The 22,560-nt window shown below is 40.6% G+C and overlaps 1 long non-coding RNA gene across 1 annotated transcript; it reads left to right on the top strand.

The window, feature by feature from the left end:
• The first annotated feature begins 5,440 nt into the window (after positions 1-5,440).
• LOC133633595 (uncharacterized) lies at positions 5,441-16,762 on the top strand. Its single transcript, XR_009821795.1, has 3 exons — positions 5,441-5,791; positions 10,202-10,340; positions 15,879-16,762. It is a non-coding gene; the product is annotated as an uncharacterized LOC133633595 (long non-coding RNA).
• The last annotated feature ends 5,798 nt before the right edge of the window (positions 16,763-22,560 follow it).

Raw genomic sequence — 22,560 nt, 5'->3', positions numbered from 1 at the left:
AAGGCCTACTGAAACCCACTACTATTGACCACGCAGTCTGATAGTTTATATATCAATGATGAAATCTTAACATTGCAACACATGCCAATACAGCCGGGTTAGATTAGTAAAGTGCAATTTTAAATTTCCCGCGAAATATCCTGCTGAAAACGTCTCGGTATGATGACGTTTGCGCGTGACGTCACGGATTGTAGAGGACATTTTGGGACACCATTGTGGCCAGCTATTAAGTTGTCTGTTTTCATCGCAAAATTCCACAGTATTCTGGACATCTGTGTTGGTGAATCTTTTGCAATTTGTTCAATGAACAATGGAGACAGCAAAGAAGAAAGCTGTAGGTGGGAAGCGGTGTATTAGCGGCCGGCTGCAGCAACACAAACACGTAGCCGGTGTTTCATTGTTTACATTCCCGAAAGATGACAGTCAAGCTTTACCATTGGCCTGTGGAGAACTGGGACAACAGAGACTCTTACCAGGAGAACTTTTAGTTGGATGCTCAGACGCGGTACCGTGAGTACGCAGCTGCGGCTTCCAAACATTTGATCGCTTGCCCGTACGTGCGTGCCGCTATGTGCATGTCACGTACGTAACTTTGGGGACTTTGGGGAAATATATGTGCTGTATGAACTTTGCGGAGGTGAACGGTACTTTGGGCTGTGGGATTGAGTGTGTTGTGCGGGTGTTTGAGTTGTATTGGCGGGTTATATGGACGGGAAGGGAGAGGTGTTTATTATGCGGGATTAATTTGAGGCATATTAAATATAAGCCTGGTTGTGTTGTGGCTAATAGAGTATATTTATGTCTTGTGTTTATTTACTGTTTTAGTCATTCCCAGCTGAATATCAGGTCCCACCCGCCTCTCACAGCATCTTCCCTATCTGAATCGCTTCCACTGCACTCTAGTCCTTCACTCTCACTTTCCTCATCTACGAATCTTTCATCCTCGCTCAAATTAATGGGGAAATCGTCGCTTTCTCGGTCCGAATCGCTCTCGCTGCTGGTGGCCATGATTGTAAACAATGTGCAGATGAGAGGAGCTCCACAACCTGTGACGTCACGCTACTTCCGGTACAGGCAAGGCTTTTTTATCAGCGACCAAAAGTTGCGAACTTTATCGTCAATACTCTACTAAATCCTTTCAGCAAAAATATGGCAATATCGCGAAATGATCAAGTATGACACATAGAATGGACCTGCTATCCCCGTTTAAATAAGAAAATCACATTTCAGTAGGCCTTTAAAGTGTTCATTTTGACAGTCCTACATTTTACCTGAAGTGCAGAGTCAGCATGATCAGGATGCCCACGAACACAATAGCAGAACAGAACAACCTGATGATGTTCATCGTTCTATAGGACATTCCTACACATGGACATACAGTAGATGTTTTCGGGAGACACAGATGTGTTTTGGACATGAGTGTCTTACCATTTATGCTCACGTGCACACCAATGATGTGGCGCCCCCTGCTGTTGTTGGCCTCACAGTAATAACCATGGCCACCCTGGTCTGTGATGTTCCTGATGGCGAGCGTCTGACCTGGACTGATGTCTTTGATGGTCAGCGTGTGACCTGATGATGCCAGAGGAGACGACATGTTCTCCTTGTACCAGGTGTAGCTGGCAGCTGGGTTAGCATCGCTGCTGCAGGTCAGAGTCCCGAACTGTCCCTCCTGGACAGACAAAGAGGACGGCCTGGGGGGATCTGAGAAACAGGACATGGTCCTCATCAGAGTCACCACACGTCTTGAAGACGTAGATCAGAGGTCCCCAAACTTTTTGACCCGGGGGCCGTATTGGGTTAAAAAAATTTGACCAGGGGCCGCGCTATATATATATATATATATATGATGTGTGAGTGCTCGCGCACAGGGTGCGTGTGATGCGTCAGTGCGTTAGATTTGTGGCAGAAGTGCTTGTAGTTAGTGCATGCTGCATGCTGCCCCTGCTTGCTACTCTCTGCTTACAGCTATCCCCGCCAGCTAGCCCCTAGGTGGGTGAAAAGAGGAGCCGAGTGCGTAAGTCTCCTCCTGCTGGTACACAGCCTCTCCACCACCAAGACCCCTACAGTGCCTCCTCGCGGCCACACACGGTAACTGGGACCTCGCGGTCTCAGGCTAAACTGTAGGGGATCTCGGAGCAGCAGTGGGCCCTAGAGGCGAGGTGTGCAGGCCCACCGGTGTGTGGACACGCCCTGGCATCCGCTAACCACTTCCCCATCTATGGGTCAAATAGTCGTCATCCCCCCTGCCCCCCCACCCGCTGCCTTGTGGTACCTTTGGGAGAAGGAAAGGCTATGGGAGTAAACCCAGACAGAAAATCAGGAGTGGAGCCCCTGAGGCGGCTGGGTGTCATTGCTGACCCCCTGCCGGCAGCTCCTGCAGCCAAGTCGAAGCCAGATGTATTGCATTGCTTTCCTCTGGGCCACATCGTCACGGCCGAGAGGGGGATCTTGATGTCTGGGCAACCCAAGATCTCCATATTTTCTGCCCAGGCTTGCGCCACGGAGAGGTCACTCCAGCCTCTCCTCTAAAGGGAGGAAACAACACGGAAGCTGGCAGTCTTAAGTTCCACCCGTTTGGCGCCAGCTTCGACGGTGGGAGGAATCATTGACTAATGATTAGCCACCGCCCGCCTCAAGCCGGGCAGCCCCCGGTCAATTAGGTGTCAACCCGCCATAGCCGGCATCATCCTGGCGGGGAATAGGGTAAAGCACGGCTAGCAAACGTCAACAATTGCACCAAAGATGATCAGAAAAAAAGCGAAAACTGAGAGAAAGAAAACGAAGATACCAGCTCTTCGAGTATCAAGCTGGAATGTCAGAACAATGCGCACAGGGCTCTTGGACAGCCTTGATCTCATTGGCGACTCGCGCAAGACCGCTATCATTGACCGTGAGCTCCACCGACTTAATGTCGACATTGCTGCGCTCCAAGAGACACGTCTTGCTGGCTTTGGCTCTCTGAAGGAAAAACACTATACTTTCTTCTGGCAGAGAAATTGTGCAGAGGAATCCCGGGAATATGGTGTGGGATTTGCTGTGAAAAACACTCTGCTTCCCATGATGGACCCACCGACAGAAGGCTCTGAGCGGATCCTTGTAATCCGCCTTTCTACCAGCAGCGGACCAGCAAACCTGTTGTGTGCTTATGCCCCGACCCTCTGCTCACCACCAGAGTCAAAAGACAAGTTCTATGAGGAGCTCGACGCGGCTGTCAACACCATCCCGAAAAATGAGCATCTGCTCCTTCTGGGAGACTTCAATGCCAGGGTAGGTGCTGACCACAAATCCTGGTCAGACTGCCTTGGTCATTTTGGAGTGGGGAGCATGAACGAAAATGGACAACGTCTGCTAGAGCTGTGCTGCTACCGCAAGCTCTGCATCACGAACACCTTCTTCCAGACTAAGCCTCTGCACCGGGTATCCTGTAGACACCCCAGATCTAAACATTGGCACCAGCTCGACCTCATCATCACGAGGCGAGAGGCCCTTAACAGCGTGCTTGTCCCAAGGACGTTTCACAGTGCTGACTGCGACACGGACCATTCACTAGTCCTCAGCAAGGTCAAGCTTCGACCAAAACAGATCTATTACACCAAGCAGAAGGCCCGTCCACGTATCAATGCCAGTCGTTATACCAACCTGGCTGTCACACAACGCTTCCTCACCTCCCTTGACCAAGCACTCTGTGGACCATCAATCAGGCAAAGTGCTGTGGACAAATGGAAATGCTTGCGTGATACCATCTACGACCAAGCCATTGCAACATATGGGAAGAGAACGAAAAGAAATGCAGACTGGTTTAAGGCTAGTGCTGCAGTGATGGAGCCAGTTATAGAGGCAAAGCGTACCGCTTTGGCTAGGAGACCAATAACAAGCGGTAGAAAATGGATTGATGGATGAGCGAAAAAGGACAGATTAAAAAAAATTATATATACCATTTTTTTTAGTCGGGACTACCCGCGGGCCGTATTTTGGACGCTGGCGTGCCGTATCTGCCTAGGAGATCCAGTAACAAGTAGTAGAAAATGGATTGATGGATGGGCGAAAAGGGACAGGTTAAAACAAATAATAAAAAAAAATATATATATATATTATTTTTATTTTTTTTACTTGGTATTACCCGCGGGCCGGATTTTGGATGCTGGCGGGCCTTATCTGCCTAGGAGACCCAGTAACAAGCGGTAGAGAATGGATTGTAGGATGGGCGAAAAAGGACAGATTAAAAAAAATTATAATCAAAAAATAAATAAATACAATTTTTATTTACTTTTTAGCCAGGACTACTCGCGGGCCGGATTTTGGACGCTGGCGTGCCGTATCTGCCTAGGAGACTCAGTAACAAGCGGTGGAAAATGGATTGATGGATGGGTGAAAAAGAACAGATTAAAAAAATAATCATTAAAAAAAAAAATATGTATATATATATATATATATATATATATATATATATATATATATATATATATATATATATATATATTATTTTTTTTTTTTGGTACTACCCGCAGGCCGGATTTTGGACGCTGGCGTGCAGTATCTGCCTAGGAGACTCAGTAACAAGCGGTGGAAAATGGATTGATGGATGGGTGAAAAAGAACAGATTAAAAAAATAATAATTAAAAAAAAATATATATATATATATATTTATTTTTATTTTTTATTTTTATTTGGTACTACCCGCGGGCCGGATTTTGGACGCTGGCGGGCCGTATCTGGCCCGCGGGCCGTAGTTTGGGGACCCCTGACGTAGATGTACTTACATTGGACATCAATGAGGACGGGTTCTGATGCGTTCTTCCCCAGCTGGTTCTCCACAGTACACCAATACTCTGCTGAGTCTGAAGACTTGATGGACGGGAAGACCAGTTTTTGGCCTTTACTGAGGACGTCATCATCTGAAGACACGTTCTTCTTCTTGTACCAGCAGTAATCAACTGTTGCTGGGACGTCGATGTTGCAGGTCAGTGTTAGTGGACAACCCTCCAATATGTTACGAGTATCCTTCAGAGACACTGAGGGTCTTTTCAGAACATCTGAGGGAAGAAGCAAGAATATATATGTGATGGGACACAAGTAGGGGATTTTATTTTTTATGTTTCATTGCCATGCATGTCTTAGTGTTTTTATTGTTGTGGATTTTAATTGCATGTTTTTATTGCTGTGGACTTTGATTGTATTTTTTAAATGGTATTTTTTTACTCTTTGTGGACTTTGCTGGCATTTTAAGACGTTGCCCCTTTTAGCTTGTTGCCCCTGACAACCAAAGTGCCAATCGAACGACACCTGAGATCAGATGCACCTGTGGCACATTAGGACTGCACACATTTAAAGGCCTACTGAAACCCACTACTACCGACCACGCAGTCTGATAGTTTATATATCAATGATGAAATCTTAACATTGCAACACATGCCAATACGGCCGGGTTAACTTATAAAGTGCAATTTTAAATTTCCCGGGAAATATCCGGCTGAAAACGTCTCGGTATGATGACGTTTGCACGTGACGTCACGGATTGTGCGGAAGTATTGGGACACCACTGTGTCCTAATACAAACAGCGTCTGTTTTCATCGCAAAATTCCACAGTATTCTGGACATCTGTGTTGGTGAATCTTTTGCAATTTGTTTAATGAACAATGGAGACTGCAAAGAAGAAAGCTGTAGGTGGGATCGGTGTATTAGCGGCTGGCTACAGCAACACAACCAGGAGGACTTTGAGTTGGATAGCAGACCGTTTCGTTGATCGTGGTGAAGTCCTCCGTCGCGCCGTCGATCGCTGGAACGCAGGTGAGCACGGGTGTTGATGAGCAGATGAAGGCTGGCGTAGGTGGAGAGCTAATGTTTTTAGCATAGCTCTGTCGAGGTCCCGTAGCTAAGTTAGCTTCAATGGCGTCGTTAGCAACAGCATACCGTATTTCCTTGAATTGGCGCCGGGAATATAGTATTCGCCTGCCTAGAATTACAGCCGGGTCAAATTCGTTTCGCAAAATAATTAGCGCATGCTTGGCACTTCCGCCGGGTCAAATATGAGTCATTAAATGACTCCCGCCTCCTGGTGGTAGAGGGCGCTAGTAATCCTTCTTGCGACTACCAGTACTGCAGGAGACAGGTACTGCAGAAGAAGACAACAAGCAGCAAGCATGCATCAATTGTTTGCTTGCACTTTTACCATGGAGGATTACATATCTAAAATAAAACCGTTTTCTAAACTGGACTTTCAATCGAAGCAGGAGGTAATAATTAAAGGAATATCTCCAGAGACTTTTAAAATTGAAGAAAGATGAGAAAGACTGCCTTTGATCAGAAGCAGCTGCACATGGACCCATTTACAAGTAAAGGTAAGATCATAATAACGTTTTTTTTTATTAAATGTGCTTTTCATGATAAGGTATGCGCCGGAGTGAGAAGAGGTTTTAAAATAATTAGAGCATGCTTGCTCATTCCGCATGGTTTTGGTAACCGCAGGAGTGAGAAGAGGTTTTAAATTAATTAGCGCCCCTGCGGCTATTCAAGGAAATACGGTAGCTAGGCTTCGCCAGGCGGGACAGCATTAATCATGTGGTTACAGGTCCAGGGTTTAGTTCGGTGTCTCCTAAAAGTAGAAGTAATAGTAGTATTGTTGATCTTCGGTCTATCCTTCCAGTCAGGGGCTTATTTCTTCTGTTTCTATCCGCAGTTAAGCACGATGCTATCATGTTAGCTCCGAAGCTAAAGTGTTTACACTTACAATTAGTACACCAACCCAAAAAACCTCCCTCCCCCATTTACACTCATTCACACAAAAGGGTTGTTTCTTTCTCTTATTAATATTCTGGTTCCTACATTATATATCAATATATATCAATACAGTCTGCAAGGGATACAGTCCGTAAGCACACATGATTGTGCATGCTGCTGGTCCACTAATAGTACTAACCTTTAACAGTTAATTTTACTCATTTTCATTAATTACTAGTTTCTATGTAACTGTTTTTATATTGTTTTACTTTCTTTTTTATTCAAGAAAATGTTTTTATTTATTTATTTATCTTATTTTATTTTATTAATTTTTTTTTAAAAAAGGACCTTATCTTCATACGGAGCCCCTAAAGGGACATGGGAATTTTTTTTTTTTTAGACATGTATCTCGTGGCCACGAGAAAGTATCTCGTGGCCACGAGAAACTTTTTATTTAAAAAAAAAAAAAAAAAAAAATTTTTTTTTAATTTTTTTTTTTACTAAAAGTTTCTCGTGGCCACGAGAAAGTTTCTCGTGGCCACGAGAAAGCATTGGATGCGTGCTGATGGTTTGGTGTGTGTTAAAATGGCAGTTTAGGAGTTAATATGGCTGTATTTCCAATTAGGACTTTCCCCCATGTGTGTTGTGGCAAAATGTGAATGCTTGATTAGTAGGTGTGAGACAAACACTTTATCTTCCTGGTTATTGTAACGCTACGTGTTTGACATTATTTAAGACTTTATCATGCCCGGGAAAGGACAGTTTTCCTCTTCTGTGGCTGTGGGGGGTGGGCGTGTTTTGCGGACCTGCAGCGAAGCGGAGTGTGTCATTTAGTCGGATGTTGATGTGATCAAACTTCTTTCTTGCTTGGAAGATACACACACAATTGTAACTGTTATTTCTTCCTGCAAATAATAAATATGTACAACGTGTTTGGATGTATTCATTTATGTAAAATTGTCATTAAATGTAATATTGCCTGACAAAAAGTGATTCGACGTACGTAATATTTTGATATTTACACATCGCATATTTACACACGCGCATCTGACTAGAATACCCTTATGTGCATTACATATATCAACATCAAGTACCTACTGTACTGTTTACTTGTTGAAATACCCTTTTTAGAACAAATATCTACCCATATAATTTATATGGGTATATATAATATATATATATATATATATATATATATATATATATATATATATATACATACATATTATGTACAAGCATGTATATATATACTCTGCCGTTCAAAAGTTTGGGGTCACATTGAAATGTCCTTATTTTTGAAGGAAAAGCACTGTACTTTTCAATGAAGATAACTTTAAACTAGTCTTAACTTTAAAGAAATACACTCTATACATTGCTAATGTGGTAAATGACTATTCTAGCTGCAAATGTCTGGTTTTTGGTGCAATATCTACATAAGTGTATAGAGGCCCATTTCCAGCAACTATCACTCCAGTGTTCTAATGGTACAATGTGTTTGCTCATTGGCTCAGAAGGCTAATTGATGATTACAAAACCCTTGTGCAATCATGTTCACACATCTGAAAACAGTTTAGCTCGTTACAGAAGCTACAAAACTGACCTTCCTTTGAGCAGATTGAGTTTCTGGAGCATCACATTTGTGGGGTCAATTAAACGCTCAAAATGGCCAGAAAAAGAGAACTTTCATCTGAAACTCGACAGTCTATTCTTGTTCTTAGAAATGAAGGTTATTCCACAAAATTGTTTGGGTGACCCCAAACTTTTGAACGGTAGTGTAGCTTGCGGTTAACGTCCGTCCGCAGTCAGCAGGGTTGTAAGTACTTCAAAATCCCAAATTCTTGTCTCCATTAAGACATATCAAGTATATTTATTTCAATTTTCACCCAAGTAGGACGAGTGATAGTTTTACATACTTCCGATAGCTACCATACACAGAGCAGCACATTACACTTAAGTGGCCTATGCTTAATAAAACTAGAATAGGTTTTCATTATGTGTGATCATAGACTATAAAGTCAAACATTTTTTCTTAGAACACTCTACTCACAAGAGAACAAAGGGCATAATTAGTCAACAGCCATACATGTCACACTAAAAGTGGCAGTATGAACAACGCCAACATTGTCATTAACATGTGCCATATAGTGAGACCACACTAAACAACAATGACAACCACATTTTAGGAGAATATTTGCACTGCAACACAACATAAACACCACAGAACAAGTTCACAGAATTCCCTGCAGCACCAACTCTTCCGGGACGCCACCATATAAACAAACGGCATTGGTGGATCTACACTTAACATCCACTGTAATGATATCTAGTATCTAGTCGATACTAATATGATTACCTCAATATTTTTAGCATCACAAAATCTTCTTTCGTTTAAAAAAAATGTTATATTATGTTTATAAACTCAGGAAATATATGTCCCTGGATACATGAGGACTTAGAATATGACCAATGTCTGATCCTGTAACTACTTGGTATCAGATTGACACCCAAATTTGTGGTATCATCCAAAACTAATGTAAAGTATCAAACAACAGAATAAAAAGTGATTATTACATTTTAACAGAAGTGTAGACAGAACATGTTAAAAGAGAAAGTAAGCAGAAATTAACAGTAAATGAACAAGTACATTAATAATTCATTTTCTACCACTTGTCCTTGATAATTTTGACAAAATAATAGAATGATAAATGACACAATATGTTACTGCATACGTCAGCAGACTAATTAGGAGTCTTTGTTTGTTTACTTACAACTAAAATAAAAGTTGTCTAGTAAGTTCACTATTTTATTTAAGGACAAACTTGCAATAATAAACATATGTTTAATGTACCCTAAGATTTTTTGTTAAAATAAAGCCAATAATGACATCCTTTATTTAGAAAAGTACCGAAATACATTTTGGTACCATTTTTTTCTATCTTTCTATTATAATATTTTCTTAACAATAGTATAATATTTATTTTTTTCCCTCTGTGTGTCCATGCAACGTACAACCAAAATACAATTTAAATAAAATAATGCTTCCTAGGACCATGTCACATGGTTTTATGAAAATTTGCTTTTGGCAAAACGGACAAACTAATTAACTTTCTTGGTTGCTGGGGCCAAAGATGATGATATCATTTATATGGATAAACAACAAATGTAACAAATGTGCAAAGAATGTTTAGTAATGTATAAATATTTATTTGCAGTGAGTATTTATGGCCAATACAGAGTAGTGATCCAATGAAAGGTTCATGTCTCATAATATTTAAAGTGCTGTTTTTTCTGCCAACTCTCCCTGTCCGTCACAGTGCCATATGAAGTCTACCTAGCAACAAGTGCGACGTAAGCAGGAATAAAAACACATGTGTTGACTGGTTGCTGCTTCTGCTAGCTGGCTAAACGTGTTCATCAGCTGAAGAAAGAAGCACTCACACAGGTGAGGAGAGATGCTGATATGTTGATGTTGTTGTGCAGCACAGGTGATGTAGTCTCCAGGTGACAAGGTGACTTCTACTTTGGTTCCATTCATTATATTTGCTCCATTCTGATGCCACACAAAAGACAAAGGAGCTTCTGGAAGGCAGCTTGTGTGACACAACATTTGTGCAACAAGGTGAGAATCTTCAACTCTAACTGACATCACCTGCACCTGCACAGCTGTAGGCCAGAGGAGCAAACAGGAAACATGTCATATTAATATTAATTTTAGATGCAAGTCACACAACATACACACATAACTGCTTCATCTGGAACACCACTGTCCAAAGTCCAGTTTGCAGCCCACTGCTTGGTTTTGATTGGCAGAAAATTCAAACATAAAATTAAAGCTGCAAGCAGCGATGGACGGCACCGACTTTGACGGCACATAAAATCCAAACCGGAGCAGTAATTAAAACTCTTTCGTCAACTTTTAATCAGAAGGGTTCAATCTCTCTCCTGTGCTAGTTTGAAGCCGACATGACAAACGCACTCAATGTTTGAAAAAAGGTGACCGGTTTTTACAAAACTTTTGTTTTGAAGGGGGAATTGCAAACTTCCTGTTGATTTTTGCTGGGGGTTGTCTAAGTGAGAGGCTTTTGTTTCATGTCTCTACGACATTCCTACTTCAGAAACCCACTGTCTGTGACTACAGTTGGTCGCTACATCTGTAAGTGCAAGTTAAAACTCTACTATGCAAAGCGAAAGCCATTTATCAACAGCACCCGCCGGCTTTGCTGGGTCCGAGTTCATCTAATATGGACTGATGCAAAGTGGAAAAGTGTTCTGTGGTCTGACCAGTCCACATTTCAAATTGTTTTTGGAAACTGTGGACGTCGTGTCCTCCGGAACAAAGAAGAAAAGAACCATCCGGACTGTTATAGGTGCAAAGTTCAAAAGCCAGCATCTGTATTTTGATTGATTGATTGAGAAGTTTATTGACATCTTAAAGAATTGGTATATACACTATGTACATGACACTATGAGTGTGCAAAACAATGAGAAAATATATATACACTGTAACCACATATAAACCTGTTTGATGCTTCGAAGAGTTGCTGGGTATCAATTTTGGTTCAGATTAGGTTGTGGTTGAGCTGAGCCATGATTTTATGGTATGTGATGGTAAGCGGGTGTATTAGTGCCCAAGGCATGGGTAACTTACACATCTGTGAAGGCACCATTAATGCTGAAAGGTACATACAGGGTTTTGGAGCAACATGTGTTGCCATCCAAGCAACGTCTTTTCATGGACGCCCCTGCTTATTTCAGCGAGACAATGCCAAGCCATGTGTTACAACAGTGTGGCTTCGTAGTAAAAGAGTGCGGGTACTAGACTGGCCTGCCTGTAGTCCAGACCTGTCTCCCATTGAAAATGTGTGGCGCAATATGAAGCCTAAAATACCACAACGGAGACCCCGGACTGTTGAACAACTTAAGCTGTACATCAAGCAAAAATGGGAAATAATTCCACCTGAAAAGCTTCAAAAATGTGTCTCCTCAGTTCCCAAACGTTTACTGAGTGTTGTTAAAAGGAAAGGCCATGTAACACAGTGGTAAAAATGTACCTGTGGCAACTTTTTTTTGCAGTGTGTTGCTGCCATTAAATTCTCAGTTGGAACAATAACTGTCTTGTCTTTGCAGTCTATTCAGTTGAATATAAGTTGAAAAGGATTTGCAAATCATTGCATTATGTTTTTATTTACCATTTACACAACGTGACAACTTGACTGGTTTTGGGTTTTGTAATATAGTTGTATTATTTGGCATGTTTGGTCAGGTGTGTTCATACCTGCTACTGTCAAGGTGCTTCCAGGTAAAATATTCCTCCATTCAAAACAATCAGTGGTGAATTTGAAGCGGTACTCAGCAGAATCTTTCTGGCTCACATCTTCTATTATCAGTGTGCTTTTTCCGGAAGTCTCTGAAGGTATGTCAAGACCACCTTCATACCGAGGGTCTGACTGGACATATTCGGTCGTGGAGGGTTTCCACCAGTCACTACTAGAATGTGTACGGAACCAGAATTTTGTCAAGGTTTTTCCATAGCTCGAGTATCCACAGTTAATGTCCACGGATGATCCTTGGATGGCACAGATGTGTCTCTTGTCGTAAACCACCTTGTTACATAACCTGTACACACCTGAAAGACAGAAGAAGCATTGAGCTGAGTCGGCACAAAGTTATATGTGACGTGCAGCAGAAGACTGAAGAGTCCACTCACACTCTGGAGGAGACGCAGCTTGCTCGTGTCCTCTTATAGCACAGGAGTAACTGTCTTTAGAGTAACACTCTACTGTGTACTCTTGGGACTTTGCATTTTGGATATTCTCTCCGTTCTTATACCAGACGTATGAGGAAGGAGACCAAGGACTGCAAGTGCTGCTGACACACTTCAGATCATACCTTGACACTTGTACTTTCAGATCTGGAATGGAAGGAAAACTTAAATTAGACTTAGACTCAGACTTAGACTTCCTTTTATTGTCATTCAAATGTTAACTTTACAGTACAGATAAGAACAAAATGTTGTTGCATTCGCTCTTTGTATCATTTCAAAACAAAAGTCTTGATGTCCACTTCCACCAAAGGCAGTACAGTTTGGCTCAGTTTTTGTCCTCATAAGTTGTGAAGGGTATCAAAACAAGTTGTCAGGAAGCCAAGTACACTGTAAAAAAAAAAAAAAAAAAGGTTAAGTCTTTTAAGCAAAGGATGAATAACTTCTGTTTTGAATGCAAAGGGAAAGGTACCAGAGGAGAGTGCCAAGTTAATAATATTTAGCGCTGATGGTCCTAATTTGACAAACAGCTCCTTGATGTGTTTTCCAGGAAGTGGGTTCGCGTCGACATGATGTTTGTTTTGTCCTATTAACGAGTCGCAAGAATTCCTCTAACGTTACTTCTTCAAAAAGAGAGATATTATTTTGGAAAGCATTTGCCGTAGTGCATACATTTGTATCTGCGTTTATAGAACCTGGTCGGAGCTGGGACATTTTGTCCTTAATCTCCTTCCTAAGGAACTCAATTTTGTTAGTACATAAATTCATAAAGTCATCAGCCGAGTGGGTGGAGCTACTGGGAAAAAAAAACCTTTGTTGAGTTAGCGATGTTACTGTGTTAAACAAATATTTAGGACCTTTTTTTTTTAGGCAGGTCAAATTGGAGTAATAACTAGTTTTAGCTAAGGTAAGCGTGTGTTAAAAAGTTGGTAATTCATCACTCCATGCTTGATGGAAAACCTCTAGTTTAGTCGCACGCTATTTGCGTTGTAGCTTTTTGCATGATTGCTCTGCTCTGGTTTCTTCCGTGAACCAGAGGGTGTGCCTCTTAGGGGCCTTTTTCAGTTTTAGCGGTGCTATACTACACTGTAAAAAAAAATTCTGTAAAAAAACGGTCATCTACTGACAGCTACGGCTGCCAAACGAAAACCATAAAATTAAAGTAAAACATTGTAAACCAAATAATGATCAAAAACATTATATTTACAGAAATGTTCATGAAACGTTTAGCGGAAAAATATTGTAATTTTACAGATTTTTACTAAATTATTAACATCAACCACCTTTAATAAAATGACGATGCAAACAGTTCTGCAGAAAAATACCTTTATTCTACAGAGTTTTCCCAAATTATTACGATCAAACACCTTTAATGAAGTGACAATGCTGGCAGTTCCACAGAAAAATACCATTAATTTACAGATTTTTTCTGAATTGTTAAGATCAACCACCTTTAAAGGCCTACTGAAACCCACTACTACCGACCACGCAGTCTGATAGTTTATATATCAATGATGAAATCTTAACATTGCAACACATGCCAATACGGCCGGGTTAACTTGTAAAGTGCAATTTTAAATTTCCCGCCAAACTTCCGGTTGAAAACGTCTATGTATGATGACGTATGCGTGTGACGTCAATAGTTAAACGGAAGTATTCGGACACCATTGAATCCAATACAAAAAAGCTCTGTTTTCATCTCAAAATTCCACAGTATTCTGGACATCTGTGTTGGTGAATCTTTTGCAATTTGTTTAATGAACAATGAAGACTGCAAAGAAGAAAGTTGTAGGTGGGATCGGTGTATTAGCGGCTGGCTGTAGCAACACAACCAGGAGGACTTTGACTTGGATAGCAGACGCGCTATCCGACGCTAGCCGCCGACCGCACGGATGATCGGGTGAAGTCCTTCGTCCTTCCGTCGATCGCTGGAACGCAGGTGAGCACGGGTGTTGATGAGCAGATGAGGGCTGGCTGGCGTAGGTGGAGCACTAATGTTTTTATCATAGCTCTGTGAGGTCCCGTTGCTAAGGTAGCTTCAATGGCGTCGTTAGCAACAGCATTGTTAAGCTTCGCCAAGCTGGAAAGCATTAACAGTGTATTTACATGTCCAGGGTTTAATAGTATTGTTGATTTTCTGTCTATCCTTCCAGTCAGGGGTTTATTTCTTATGTTTCTATCTGTATTTAAGCACGATGCTATCACGTTAGCTCTGTGGCTAAAGTGCTTTGCCAATGTATTGTCGTGGAAATAAAAGTCACTGTGAATGTCCTTTTCGCGTTCTCGACTCTCATTTTCAAGAGGATATAGTATCCGAGGTGGTTTAAAATACAAATCCGTGATCCACAATAGAAAAAGGAGGGAGTGTGGAATCCAATGAGCCAGCTTGTACCTAAGTTACGGTCAGAGCAAAAAAAAGATGCGTCCTGCACTGCACTCTAGTCTTTCACTCTCACGTTCCTCATCCACGAATCTTTCATCCTGGCTCAAATTAATGGGGTAATCGTCGCTTTCTCGGTCTGAATCGCTCTCGCTGCTGGTGTAAACAATGGGGAAATGTGAGGAGCCTTTCAACCTGTGACTTCACGCTACTTCCGGTACAGGCAAGGCTTTTTTTATCGGCGACCAAAAGTTGCAAACTTTATCGTCGATGTTCTCTACTAAATCCTTTCAGCAAAAATATGGCAATATCGCGAAATGATCAAGTATGTCACATAGAATGGATCTGCTATCCCCGTTTAAATAAAAACATTTCATTTCAGTAGGCCTTTAAAGTAAAACACTGTAAACCAAATAATGATCAAAAACATTATATTTACAGAAATTTTCATGAAACGTTTTGTGAAAAATTATCTTAATTTTACAGATTTTTACTAAACTATTAACATCAACCACCTTTAATAAAGTGACGATGCAAACAGTTCTGCAGAAAAATACCTTTATTCTCCAGAGTTTTTCCAAATTATTACGATCAAACACCTTTTAATGAAGTGACAATGCTGGCAGTTCCACAGAAAAATACCATTATTTCACAGATTTTTTCTGAATTGTTAAGATCAACCACCTTTAATAAAGTGACGATGCAAACAGTTCTGCAGAAAAATACCTTTATTCAGATTGTTAGTATGGACATAGACTTTTATATAACAAGCTACATATTTAATGAAAAAGAATTACTGTAATTTTACATGAATTTGAAAGTAATTTAAAAAAACAAAAAATGCTATGTATAATTTGGTATTTTTCTGTAAAAAAAAATAACAGGCGGATTGTTTATTTACAGATAATCTCTTCAATTCTACAGTTTTATAAACTATTTAAAAAAAATTGAAAAATTACAGTAGAAATTTAGAGTACCGTAAATTAACCATAAAAATTTGATTTTTTTTTTTACAGTGTACAGAATAAGACAGATGGGGCCGGAGCTCGATACAGTGCAGTGTGCTGATTGGAGGACATTTCCAGAATGTGAAGAAGACCAAAAACAAGATGCCCTCCATTGTAGTTCTGTGTTGGCGCCACGCTATGATGTCACTGTGGCTGGGCCCGCCTACTCACAGCAGACAATCCTGACCTCAAACTGGACTGAGCTTAGTGGAAATGTGTTTTATGGAAAGCAGTACCAGTGACGGTCATTTTGACACCAGGCGTGACGATGAAGTCTCCTCTGGAATGGTTGGTTGTGAATCTGAACGTGTACTCGTCACTCAGTCTCACGTCTGCGATGGTCAGACTGCAGAGGTTGCCATGACAGTCAGACTGCACACCACCAAAGTACTGAGGGTCCAATCTCAGATCTTCATTCGGATCTTTGGTGAACCAAAATGTTTCCTTAACCTTGATCTCACGCCCGTCTTCTGTGGGCGGGAACTTAAAGGAGCACTGAAGCTTTACAGTGGATCCTTTAATTGCACAGATCTCCCTCTCAATGTAGGCCCCCCCCCCCACTCAGCACTGAACAGCCCTGAAACACACAACATCACAAGTACTTCATCGAGTACTTCACTTATTAAATACTGTTTCAGCAACTTCATTACACACCAAAAGAAGTAGTATGAAACAAGTACTATGACTAAATGAAACTTCAGGTACACATTTTGGGGTTTTGGGTGCTTCTCACTTTTCTAAACGGCATTTCTTTCTTCCAGTTCTCGTCTGAGATTAACTGTTTTGAAATACATCATATGAGGGGAGAAAAGTGTAGTTAGCGTCATGTGAAGATGTTTACTTCTTTCCTCCACACCTGTTGCGTAACTCTTGATTGGAATCAATGAGAAGATGTTCGCTACCTCAGGAAGTCACACCAGCGTGTAAGCACATTTCTCAATTTCCACATCAAAAAGTCCACCTCAGAGCAGACGCAAAATGTACCAGCTTGAACGTTTGTCACTTAGTAGTTTCTGTGCTTCATGAATTGTGTTAATAAAGAAGTCATCATTGACGAATACCTCAATTTCAAATGTCACATTAGCCATCTGTTAAACAAATTATCCAAATTTGTTGGCCTGTTCTTTCACCTTCGTCATTATCTTCCTCTGTATGCTCTACTTACCCTATATAAAACTCTCTTTGAACCACATCTAAACTACTGTAATGTCATCTGGTGTAACATCTTCCCTACCTACCTACTAGAGATGCGCGGTTTGCGGACACAACTGCGGAGTCCGCGGATAATCCGCGGGTCGGGCGGATGCATGACGAAAAAAATAGATTTTAAATAGATTCGGGCGGGTGGCGGTTGAACCAATTCAGAAAAAAAAATACATAGTTAAATGTTGTTACCCACATACGAAAAACGAGCAGCACTCTTTGAAACAGGCAATTATTCATCAGGCACTGCTGCAGCTGTCACGCCAAATTTCTTCCCCCCTACAAAAGCCCCCCCCCCCCCCCCCCCCATTTACTTCCGGGGCTGCGTCCAATAAAGTCACCCGCACGCGACTGTCCTGTTTCTCGCCTGTACAAAAAAAAACAATAATCGATTTCTTCAGATTCCAGCAGCTGTCAAAGACGAAGTATCCTTCTAGCGACGGGCAGTCAAAGCCGAAGTGCTATCGATCGCTGTCAATGACGTAAGAGGAAACATGACCACGGAAGTAAATGGGGGGGGGGGGAGGGGGGGTTTGTAGGGGGAAGAAATTTGGCGTGACACAGCACACCACAACAGAAGAAGAAGAAAAAAATAAAAAGATGGCAACGCCGGCTGCAAACGTGGTACGCGACAAACTAAAAAAGGGAATACTAAAGACCAGGGGAAAAAAATAATAATAGTCAACACTTTCTTAATGGAAATAACAATAATATTATAATAATGATAAATAATATTATCACGCATTAATATCTCTTAGCCTCTAATGCATGGCCAAGAGATATTAATGCGTGGCACGCATTGAATGTCTCTGCTGCATTGGATCAGTCTCCTTTCTTTAACAGGAATGCCTTGCATCGTCTATATTAGATATATAACAACGGGTGGGTGGCGGGTGGCGGGCGGTTGTGGTTTTGATAAAATGTTAGTTCGGGTGGATGGCGGGTGGATGACGACTTTTGTGATGCGGTTGCGGATGAAATAATTGCCTATCCGCGCATCTCTACTACCTACACAAATTAGAATCCATGCAAAAGAAAATCATACGGGCCCTGTCATGGTACAAGTTTAATGCCCCCACTCGACATCTATTCCATAATTATCATCTCTTAAGACTGACAGAGTTCAATATTTATCAAAATGCTTGTTTAACATATCAAGTCATTTACAGGCTGAATCTCAGGCTCTGTAGCACTGGCTTGTACCGCTCGAAGTGTTGTATGCAGGGGACCAAATATTTGGAACCGGCTTTATGAGAGCCTCAAGATGCGGTATCCATTCTCCAACTTCAAAAAGAAACTGAAAACTTACCTATTAACCACCTATCTCTAATGCCTCATGTGGGGTTGACTACTGTTGGGTTTTGCATGGTTGAATAAATGTATGTGTGTATGTGTATGCTTGCTTTAGTACTATTATCTTATGTTCATCATATAGCTTTGTTGTTTTTTTGTTGTTGTTGTGCTTGCTATCATGTTTCATCATTCCATGTATATACTGTCCTCTGGACCCCCTGTCAAAAGCTTCTTCTAGTTTATTTGGGGGACCCTTTCACTTACCAACATCTTTAAATGATATTCACTACTATTGTAATTGTTCTACGGTATTGTGAATAAACTTGAAAGACTTAAAAGTGTAGTATCTGTAAATCGTAGCACATACATATTCTATTAGATTGGGTCTGATTTAAATATAACCCAGGTTCCAGAACTCTGGAGGGGGTTATTCCTTTGAAAAGTACATGAGCAACATCTGATAGTTGCCACCATCTATAGAATCAGTGAGGGGTCAGTGAGGGGTCAGAGGTCACAACGCATATGTTTTCGCATGGGTAAAAACAACTGGACTCTGTCCAGACTTGATGGTTCCAGGACTAGCGCAACACAGAAGAAATGTCTTCATGTAAAAGATACTAGGAGCGTTTTTTTGGGGCAGAAGGGAAGATACTGATATCAGGACCACACTCCTGGGAGCTGCAGTCCCAGTCCGAGGCTCGTTTGACCAAATAAAGCTTTGTTCAACAAATTCTTCACCGGCATCACCTTTGATCCATTCACAACACCAAGTCATCCTCAGGTCCGGACGGGGATGACAAGACCAACAATATACAACAAAAGTTTCACTGTAAATTGCACATTTAGCTGATATAACTGATAAAAATATTTTGCTCGGAGCCAACGTAGAAAAGCAATATTTTATGAATCACATCCACTACTTTAACCAAATAAAAAAGTAGAGGTGTAGTACCTGGCATGCAGAGAAGGAGGACCACAAATCCTGTCTTCAGACTCATATTGGAGTAAGTGAACAAGTAGAAATGTGTGCGTCTACAGGTCGCAAGGAGGAGGTGGTCATGACGTTCAAAGAAATTGAGAGGAAGAAGTGACTTTCTTCTTCTTTATCTTATTGACATGCATGATTAAAACCACGTCATGAAATTCACTTTTTCTGTGTTTTTTCTTTGCGGGTTTCTCTAATAACTTCAACACAGTTTTAAAAACATGACCGAGACTTCAAGGCAAACAAAGTTGTGCTTTTGGCAGATTCCTTAAAGGGACATATGATGAACTCCGTCTTTTCTGACTTATAAAAGTTACAATGTTGGCTACTCGTGCTGAAAAATGTCAAAGCATAAAGGTGATGCATTTTGGCGTGAGCTTGCAGTTTGAGATGCTTCTGTTTGCTAGGTTTTGCAGTCTGACTAGGTTGTGAGGTCAGAGCGAGGTGGACATACCTATTTGGACATTTGGTCAAGCGAGAGGAGCTTCTCCTCTGCTTCAGGTTATGAAAAGCGAAAAAAGGTCAAATAAAGTATTATTTTCATTTAATCTTGGCATTCTTTATTCATAGTCATGTTTAAAGCAGCTATACATCTCACTTTTCTGTTTTAGAGCCAGTTGAGTACATACTAGATGACCAGTGGAATAAGGCCAAGGCAAAGCTGCAGCCAACTTCAAGAAAGCAAAAAAGGCTGAAGTTTACTACATACCACTGCACCCAAAAGGCCAAACCACAGAAAGCTTGGAAAGTAAGAGAATGGCTTTGTTATCAGAAATAAAAAAGCGTGACAATAAGTGCTGATAAAAGCAAAAATGGAAAAAACCTTCTCCCACAGACAACGAGAGGTCGTTGAACAGAGGCCCATGATAGAGGGATTCAAAAACCGGTGGCCTGCCCTGTTCCAGCAGAGTGAAGTAAGTTAACTTGTATTTTTATGTATTGATTTTTAACCTTAAGAAAATGGCAAATTTTTCTAAATACATTTTATTGAATATTTTTTAGATTAATGAGGAGTTTTTGTGGATCACTACAAAGCCACTGCAGTCAAAGTTTGTGTCACAACTGGACCACGTTTCACTCAAGCTGATGTACATCTTCAAAAGCAAAGGAGGAGTGAAGGGGCAACGAATCAAAGAAGTTCTGGCAAACATAGATTTGGTAAGTAGAAATGGTAGAACTGTTTTATTAATTTTTATATATATATACACACATATACACTTATTTATTTTATGGTTGTGTGCCCTGCTCAGAAATGTGTTAAAGATGCTATACTCTAGTCTTCAGAAGCTGTATTGGTTTATCTAGTTTTCTTTACACACTCTCGTCAACTTGCCCCCCTCCCTGTGCCACTGTTGCACCAATATTTTGCTAAATTCTGTTTTGATTTTTCACCCTGCTTTAGTGTGACGACATTGACATCAGGAGGGAGTGCATCCTGAGAAGCCTTGTTATCTACCTCAATGAAGATCCAGACACTTTCTTCAAGGAATATCTGGTAAGTTAATAGTTTATGTTACACAGCAGCATGAAATAGTGTTACCCATTCTTATTTACATATATTGTGGTCCTTTGAGCTCAACACACTACAACTTTTTGAATAACTTGTGCAGGACTCAAATGTGTTTTTGCAGTTTCCTTTGCGGCGCTGAGTGTTAATTTTACACCACTTTAAACTATTTTGGAGAACCATTTCTCATAAACTTTGCCTCGAGTTATTTAAGAAAAGGTAAAACTGTTTCTTGGTGTTTTATAACTAAAACTGAGTTCTCTGTGCTTTGTATCAAGTCAATTTGACATCTTTGTTTATATAAAACTAAGTTCTTGGTATGTGTTGGTAGCAAATCTGACATCTTTATGTAAAATTGACTTCTTAATGTTTTGTTTTCACTCAAACGCAACATTTTGGTTTGTGTTTGCAAGTAACTTTGACATCTTGTGGTGTTATATTCAAGATTGTTGAATTAAGAATTATTCTACATTAAAAATACCAACCAGGTTTTGTCTGATGTGTTTTTATGGGATCTAGGGTGATTTTTAGCTTGCTTAATTTCCAATTAATTTTGAGTTGGGCACATATAAATAAATTTCACTTAGTAACCAAAATAATTTCATTTTAGATGTATTTGTTAAAAATTATTCTGACAAATGTAAATAAATTTCGCTTAGTTATTGCAATAATTTCAGTTTGGATTTATTTGCTAAAAATAAATTGGATTAACACATTTTTATTGTATTGTGAGAATGTACTAATTTTGAGTTGGGGCAACATATATTTGTTGGATGGAAATCCTGCCCTCATTTTAATTGAGTTCATCCAATGAGTCATTTTTTTGAGTGCTCTTACTCAAGTAAATCTTTTTATGACTACTTTTTGCTTTTACTTGAGTCATATTATTCCAAAGTAATGGTACTCTTACTCTTGAGTATTATTTTGGGGGTACTCTACCCACCTCTTTATTTGGCACACACACAGTGTGATTCGTCAAAACTAGTACAACAGCACTGGGAGTTGTTTTGAGTCTTTATGAATGACGTCTAGAAGGCTCCTGTAAGATGGAAGTTGCGCAGAAATGGCTGTGAGAAAGGAGGCCGACGTATGCTTGTCAACATATTTGGACTGTCATAAAATACAAATATTAGACATATCTATTCAGTTCAGTTCAGTTTCAGTTTATTTCAAACATGCATACGATACAATGTAATGCATCACACAGTTCCAGTCGTTTCATTACGGCACGTCCGATTACAGCAATATAATTGTATAGTTTTATAGCTGCTGGATGACTTACAGCAGTGGTCCCCAACCACCGGTCCGCGGACCGGTACCGGGCCGCGGACCGCATGGAACCTTACCTGGCCCGGACACGGAAAGGATTGACAGATTGATGACACAAGGAATTTAAAAAAAAAATAATTTTTTTTTTTTTTTTAATGAAATCAACATAAAAAACACAATATATACATTATATATCAATATAGATCAATACAGTCTGCAGGGATACAGTCCGTAAGCAGTGCATATTCAGAGCGGTAACAGCCAATCAGCAGTGCGCATTCAGAGCGCATGGAGTCAGTGCTCCAGCGTCGTGATGAGCAGAAAGGGGTTTAGCAGGTAAGCATCAGGCAGCGGAATCTCCCCAAATTATAATAAACACCTCCCAGTCAGCTACTAGTAACATCACTATGAGCCCGTTGACCTTTTAGAAACAT

This window comes from Entelurus aequoreus, linkage group LG18 (assembly GCF_033978785.1).
Source record: "Entelurus aequoreus isolate RoL-2023_Sb linkage group LG18, RoL_Eaeq_v1.1, whole genome shotgun sequence".
Taxonomy (NCBI): domain Eukaryota; kingdom Metazoa; phylum Chordata; class Actinopteri; order Syngnathiformes; family Syngnathidae; genus Entelurus; species Entelurus aequoreus.
Note: the sequence above shows the minus strand (reverse complement) of the source record. Positions and strands in the feature narration are given on the sequence as shown.